The sequence below is a fragment of the Nesoenas mayeri genome, assembly GCF_963082525.1.
Source record: "Nesoenas mayeri genome assembly, chromosome: 4".
Lineage (NCBI taxonomy): Eukaryota > Metazoa > Chordata > Aves > Columbiformes > Columbidae > Nesoenas > Nesoenas mayeri.
The window spans coordinates 62,353,577-62,361,663 of NC_137540.1; positions in this window are offsets into that span (position 1 = coordinate 62,353,577).

Below are 8,087 nucleotides of genomic sequence, written 5' to 3' on the forward strand. Positions count from 1 at the left end.
GACATGACTCATTTTATCCATAGCTAGTGGGTTTGAATAAGGAGTTAATTCAGGAAAATCCTATGGGCTACATTATGCAGAGAGGTGGGGTAAATTATTACAGTACCGGAATCCCAGTATCTACATAAAATTTAGGAAGCAAACACATCAGACCCTACAGGATGACTACCGCTGAGTTCTTCTTAACTCAGAGTCTCTTTTCGGAACACTAGACTCCCTGAAGGCTTTAGAAAACAGCTGTCCATAGCCTCAGAGTTTTAATTATAATGACTGTTTCTTCAGCTTTGTACAACTAATGTATAAATCCTTCTAGATTTACGCTCTTGCATTGATGGGACAGAATTCTTGGATAATGTAGTTTTTACTTCTTTTTTACAGAGGTCCAAATGTTATTTCATATCTTTTCCTTGGTTTCTGCACTCGTTAGATTAAAATGCTGTTTTGTGCGGTAGGATAGAGGTATGATTCATTGTTTGTTTGTAGGCAGGTGGTACTTTGTATGAGTATTGACTACATACTGTGTGTGTTGATTTGATTGATGATGGTGATTTTAGCTTCTCTTTAAAGCAAAATGTACTTGTCACTGAAACATTTTGTCAGAGACTTCAAATAGGGCTACTGCTAATAAAGGTATATGTATATTTTTCTCTCAACTCAACTGAGAAAGCTGCTGGTTTGGGACTTGCAAGACCCTACTTTGTGCCTCTTTCTCCTGAGCACACTAAATGCTCCCTGTACCACTGACCCTGCTATGGCCTTACCATCTCATCTACTTAGGAGACAGTAGTTCTGTCAACATAAGCAACGAGAAAACGTCCAAAGGAAATCCAGAACAAAGTCAATAGGCAAGTTTTGATGTGTGGTGGTGTTTTGCCTTGGAGAAAAGAAATAAAATATCTGTGCCACAGCTCACATTGCAGTACGTCCCAGACCTAATCAAGGGATGCACTCTCAGAGCAAGTATATCTCCTGAAGAAAGGGAAGAGATTTGTTGACAGTTTCTTGCCTGTGTGTGCAGGTTCCTCAAAAACCTACTAATCCTGTGGTTGGCATTATTCTCCTGAATGTATTAAATATAATTGTGACTCTCAGAACTGCTTAGTTTAGTGGTGACAAAGGTTAAGTGGTTATTGTGGTAACATTAATGCAAGGTCTTATCCAAGAGTCTGTTGGAGATCCAGTAGTTCTCTCTTCTTGAAACTAGACTACTTCTCTGTGATGTTAAGTAGCTGTTCAGCAAGGGGCACTGTTACCTGTGCTGTAGGTCATCGCTGACATAAATTGTAGTATTTGTTATCAATCCAATCCATTTAATGCATAAGATATTGAAGAGAGCATATATAAAGGTGCTTCTTTGTTTACTGGGTAGATTGTCATCTTTCATGTCCATTTTCTGCTCAAGATAGAATAATGCTTGAGTTGAAGCTTCAGAGCTGCAGATGTTTGATTATCATATCGTATCTAAGTAGATAAATGCAGTCAACCTCTTGCCAGCTTGTATCATTATTCTGTTCTGCATTCCCTGTTACCTTGCATGTTTCTACCTTCATATATAAATCATCTAGAAAACAGGGATGAGAAGTACATCAGGTAGTCATCAAAACCCAGCCGCCCATGAAAGGAAGGATCAAGAATATCAAAATTATTCTGATAGGCATCTAGAAGCATATTTGTTAAACTTGTTTGTAAAAAAGCTCACATGATAGAGATTTTAGTGTCTCAAAATATTGCAATTGTTAACTACCCTTCATGTCAGAAAGATTTTCCACAACATCTAAGGAGAACTTTCTTTGCTTCAGAGATTCTTTCAGAGTTCATTTGTCTCTAAAGTGGGATAGACCACTCACAAGGAGAGTAAGGAAAGGATTAGTCTCTCCTTGCAGAGTTATTTTACTTCTCTCAATTTCCTCTAGACCTGACAGTCCCATTTCTTAAAATTCTTCCTCGCTAGTCATATTTCAACACCATCTCACTGCTTTCCTCTTTTCTTTCTCTGTATTTCTTGGACCATAAGGCCCAAAAGTGGACACAGTATTCCAGCTACAGCTTTATCAATGCTGAATACTACTTTTTAACGGTAATATGGCATCTTGGGTTTGTGACTCACTGTTCTCACCAGGTCCTCCTCTCCCAAACTACTTCCTGGCCAATTGTTTCTCATTCTGTATTTGTGTAGTCCATTATTTTTTGACAAAATATAGAACTCTGTATTTGTCCTCATTGAATTGAATCCCATTTTTTTCAGAACATTTTTTCAATTCATCAAGATCACTTTGCACTTTAATCCTGTTCTTCAATCTCATTACAGCCTGGCCAGTTCTGGATCATCTGCAGATTTAATAAATTCACAATCTATCTCTTTGTCCAAGTTATAAGTGAAAATATTGGCTAGGCCTAGGACAAACTGGCTGAAATCTACTTATACATTCTTCTATTCTGACATTAAATTAAAACCAGTTTTGTATCCATTCTGTAGAAGTTTCAGTTGACTTGCTTATGAAAGTTATATGTGAAGCTGTATCAAAAAGCTGTCTGAGATATATGACCTCTATGGTTTCTTTCTTACTCTTCCAACCTGTTAAAACAATTTGACATGATTTCTTCTCGCCAGATGCAAATAGACTAAGATTCTTTAGTATGGAAGAAAAAGAAAAAAAAAATATGGAGTCTATAAATCCTGGAAGATGGGAAGAAAGTATAAAATAAATTATTTTTCCCTGTCCCTTATAAAGCAGACAGATATCTTCTGCTGAGGTTTTGAGGCCTCAGCTGACCTCTACATCTCTCCTAGCTGCATTCTTGTGTCTCCATATCTGGGACTACTATTGCTCTTATCTCCTCCTTCTTCAGGACCATTGTTTAGGTAGTAACTTTCTTTATAGGTATCTTTTTGTGATAAATAAAATTTCATATACCTCAAAGGATTAATGAAATAAGTTTTCTTCACTTCATCCAAAGTACAGTAAATATACTCCTTAAGCAAGGTGGTTATTTATTTATAACAAGGGTTTCTGAGTCAGTGATGTTTACTGGACAAGTTTGTGATGTTTACCAGGCAGTAAAGAACTGTCTTCTGGTCTGTACCATCTCTGATTGAAGACATTTTCTCAGGTTCCCATAAGGGCTACACAATCTAGATGAAGGATAATAAGCAGTGGGTATGAACAGGCTACAGGTCGTGTCTGATTTGAAACAAGAAGTGAATATTTGAGAGGAAATACATATCTCATCAGTGGGGAAGAAGTATAGAGTTTAGAGGGGAAAGGAGAATTTCTGTATCTCAGGATCAGCTGAGCAAGGGGAAAAAAGCATCTATAGACAGAGGTTTTTAAATGATGTTTTCATTAAATACTGAGAGAAGGCTTATGGGATGAATTAAGCATGAGTTCATGTGTTGGTGACAAAAACATAGACCAGTCGCTCATCTAAAGGTTATTCATATGTTTCTGACCAATTCAAAAGAAGCAAGGGAGAAAAACTTTTAAGAGCAATGTTTCACTAAAAAAAAGTCCAGTGGGAATGAGGCTGTCACCAAAGATGAAGTTTAAAGTGGAGTTTCTGTTTATCTTTTGTGTTTCAAATGTTTCCTCCTGGACTGAGCCAGGAGAATTGTTCTGCAGTCTGTTGCTCAGCAGTCACATGGTGCTGAGCTAATCTCATTGCTTTGCTGATCCCCCTTTCACCAGGCAAGCTTTGCCTCTTTTGCTTTGAAACTGCAAATAAAAACTTTTTGGGAGACTATCACATAGTTTGTACTGTGTGAACACACCATACAATGAAGGTCAGGCTCAGCTGGGGCTTCTAGGTGCTACAAAGAGCAAGTAGATAGCAAGTACAGTATCACTTGCATGACTAATTGATATTCTAATAATAAGACTTCTTTCAATTGCTGTATTCATGCCTTAAGGTCAGTCTTGGATATACAAAGCTTTGTAGGACTACAGTATTCTCTTCTGTAGCTTTTTAGTACATAATCTGGGGATCTGGCATCCTAAAGAAACACGGAAACTTCTCCAAAGCATTTTGGGGAAAGGAAAAAAAAAAGAAAAAAAAAAAGGAAGATGGATTTTCTCTGACATTATTTATCCAGTAAAGTTGATTATATTAATCAATAAATTAATAGAGATAATTTTCTTATAGTTTATCTGAGTCATTATTTAGACTACTCCTTTATGGGTTTTTTATAAGAACTTTGGTACCCTGTTAGTCTGAAATATTTGAGTAACCTGAGACCAAGAATGGTAGCTCTTTATTTGTTCTTTTCTATCAGTCCCATATTCTCATTAGATTCTTGTTACTTATGCCATGACAACAGTATTCTAATTTATCTGTTTTTCTGTTCTCTGGTAATGAATTAACAATGATGGGAACCATAGCAACTGAAGCAAAAACTTCATTAAGCAAGAACAATTTTTCAGTTTACACTGTACAATGCGAAATTGCTTTCAGTAACAAAGTCTTCCACAGAATGATTGTGACAAAGAAAGCAGTTAAGCTGAACTCTGGCGCAGCAGAGTCTGTATTTAAAACTATGAGATGTTGACCAGGTTTCCACCTTAAGAAAAATCAAAGGTATCAACTAAGTGTCAAAAAATACTCAGAACCTTCATAAGTTTCAAGAAAACATTTGGCAGCATTCACCATGATTCATCCTGAAATGTTATTATAAGGAAACAAAAATAGTTAACAGCTTCAGAGCTTTGTTTTAAAGAAAGGTTTCCCAACTGAAGTTAGGATGAACTGTCTAAAGCATAGACTGCTGCTGTCAAAAAAGCATCGGTTGTAACACCCTGTGTGTTTGACATTGCCAACAGCATGGACATAAGACATAATGCTTTAGAGTATCTAGGGTTTTATGACAGTTTAGACCTTCTAATTGAAACCTCACTCAACATGTGAGGATGGAGGCCCACCAACTCTTGCAGAAAAGATGACATTAACAATCAGCTGTGACAACGTTAATGACATCAGCAATTTACCACTTCAGGAGATAAAGGAACTCAAAAGTGAATTAAGAGCAAGAGTAAATGTCCTAGCCAGAAAGATCAGTTGTTCAAGGCTTTCTGTAAGCAACACACTAGAACAGCTGAAGCCCATGAACTGATACAAGTGTAATTCAATTAACCCTGTCATCTGATGAGAAAGGAGAACAAGAAGTGACCAGCAAGTTCTTCAAGTTCATTGTGAATATTTTTTACAGATGAAAGACAAGGAAAGCAGCCTCTTTCAATTAATAAGGCAGAACTTATTAAGAATGTGAGGGAGAAAAACAACTTAGTGGGAGTGACCATAAAATTGGAGAGCTTGTGATGCATAGGAAAGAGAATGGTGGATGGATAAGACCAGGAGGTGTAATCTCTGTTGCTTAACAGGGAGGAATGTATGCTGAAGGTCACAAAGTATCCTGCCATGTTTAGTGGTTCTTTTACTCAGTTCACACTAAAACAATCAACAGCAGCACAAGACTAGCACAACTAAAATTGGCAACAAAAAGGATTCAATCTCAGGCTCAAATAGAGGAAGAGGAAAATGCATAGTACAAAGCTAAAGAACATGCTTTCAAATTAGCTAAGCTTGATAAATGTTATGCTACCATGACTAAAGCAATCTTAGAGCCAGTACTGTTGCTGCAACTTCATGAAAGACAGATGAGGCACCTGCAGACAGTAAAGGAGCAAGTATAGTACCTGAATTTTGAAGTGGGAAAAGGAGACAGTGAACACAAAAGCACAAGAACAGATACTCTGGATCAGAGCAGAGGTCATTGAGCACAGCCAGTGTTAAATATCCAGATAAAAGTATAACAAGTAGGGAGCAAGTATGTAGTGGTACTTACCAGCCTGCCAGGGTCCAGCTCAGAGGCAGGTTCATGAACCACACTATCTTCATTTTTTTAAATAATTTTTTAATTATTTAATAATGCTGATAGGCTATTTTTTCCATGAATACAAACAGTAAGCTTCTGAATCTTTTCACAACACTAGCATCCTCAGTATCCTCTTATGAGGGTTTCCATAATTTAACTACACATCTTGTAAAGAAGTATTTGCTCCTTTTTGTCTTGAATCTGTTACCTCTCAGTTTTATTTCATGTTCTGTATTGGAGAGTGATGCCTAGAAGTTCCATAGGTTGTTCAAACTTAAAATGAGACCAGAGTAAACAATATTTCAGAGGCTTCCAAGCTAAATTGTGATAGTGACAAAAGAAACCAAGTGAGTAATTGTCATAATCCAAAACAGTGATTTTGAGCTGCTTCTTTAAATATGTCAAATGCTGAATGTCCGTCTAGAGGATGCCCAAGAATCTAACCAGATAGCAAATCCCAAGTGACAATATAGTCAAAGTTACACTGCTTTTGCTCAGCTTAAGACAAAGTATTTGATTTGAATCTTGACCCTGAGCTCAAAGATGAGGAAGACTAAAAAGCGTCTAGATTACTGATGTGCATAGAAGTTATTTTACCTTTTGTACTGCTAGCTGAAAAAAAAAAAAAAATCATAAGTCGATTTAACATGTGCTATCACAGTCATAGGGTCAATTTTAAAGGCTGTACTGGAGGTATCAACTCACTGTCTTCATATCAATGTAAAACAGATTTCCAAAAATATCAACAGGAAAATCCAGGTGGTTTGAGCAAACAGTATTTGGAAAGTGTATTACTGATAAATGCTAGTATTGCAGTCCTGTTTATAATGCCATAATTGTGCTTAACTCAAGAACACAACTAAACAAATTGTCAAGTACCTAGTGGCTTCCATTGACCCAATACACTGACAAAGGACTTTGAAAAAATAATTTTTAAAAGTCTATTGTAACAAAGCTCAAAAGATTTAAGCAAAAATATGGTCGGTGTAGAAGTATAGAATAAAAATTAACATGGAAAAATGTTCAACATAGAATTATATACAGGCAAACTTTTCTATAACATATGCTGTTTTGAAGGTGTTTTGAAGTTAATGAATAGATTCTTTAATTTTTTGACATGCATGTTCACATAACATATCTTTTTCACTCTGTGAGATGAAAGGGTTGATGCATGCCCCAGAGAAGAAAGTAGCTAGGCTTCTACCTAAGAATACATTACAGCTGCAAGACAGAACATACTAATACTACTTTTTGCCTCTCTTTTTCTCCAGTATGAAATTACTGTACCCTTACATTTTTGGTGAGTCCATAGTGGTATACTGTGTTAAAAAAAAAAAAAAAAAAAAAAAAAGACATAAATAATTTTCTCCACAAAAAATTAACTATTTTTGAGGCAAAACCAAATCTTATATCATAAACAATGTTGAATATGGTCATTATGAAACAAACTTAATTTCTTAGGAGGGCAAGAAAGTTCTGCTAAAAAAAACAAAACAAACAAACCCCCCTCCCTCCCCAACAAATAAACAAACAAAACCAGGAAAATGTAACATTCTGAGACATAACAGTTTTATCATTTCTTATGATGTTCTCAGACTGATAAAACAGAAGCAGCATAAAATAAGAGTAGAGGGAAAATATGAACCTTTACACATTTTTATACCTCTGCTGAAGAGCAGACTTTCTGGTTACAAAAGTAGAAGGCATCCAAAAATCACTGAAAAGTTTATTTTTTCCAGATGTTAAGCATATGTAGGAAACTAACATGAACTCAATTAACTCCAGTGTGTACACATAGGTAAGAGAGTGAAGAATATGTTTCAAATTTTGCCAAGATTTTTATAGCAAAACTCTTTTGGGTGTGAAGCTTCCCCATGCCAATGGCTATGGTGTGTACTTTATCATGAAAACATGGACAACACCTGAGTGTTAGCTTCAGAGCTTGCAAAGGTAAACTAATAAATTTGAGATTTTGTTGATGAAATAAAGCCCATTAAGTTCAGGAAGATATTGCAAATTATAGGTTTTGAAAGGCCCAAAGGATACTTGCCACATTTTTAACACTTCGAAAAGTCAAAAGCATGTTGGGAGTATGCCTGAAATAGACCTGGATGCTGTTAACTGTATGATGCATGGGGAGAAGGCAGGTTTGCTGGGAAGGTGTAAAAGTAATCAAAATAACTTATTTGACCTCCAAAAAGAGCTGGTTCGTTGCAGCCAA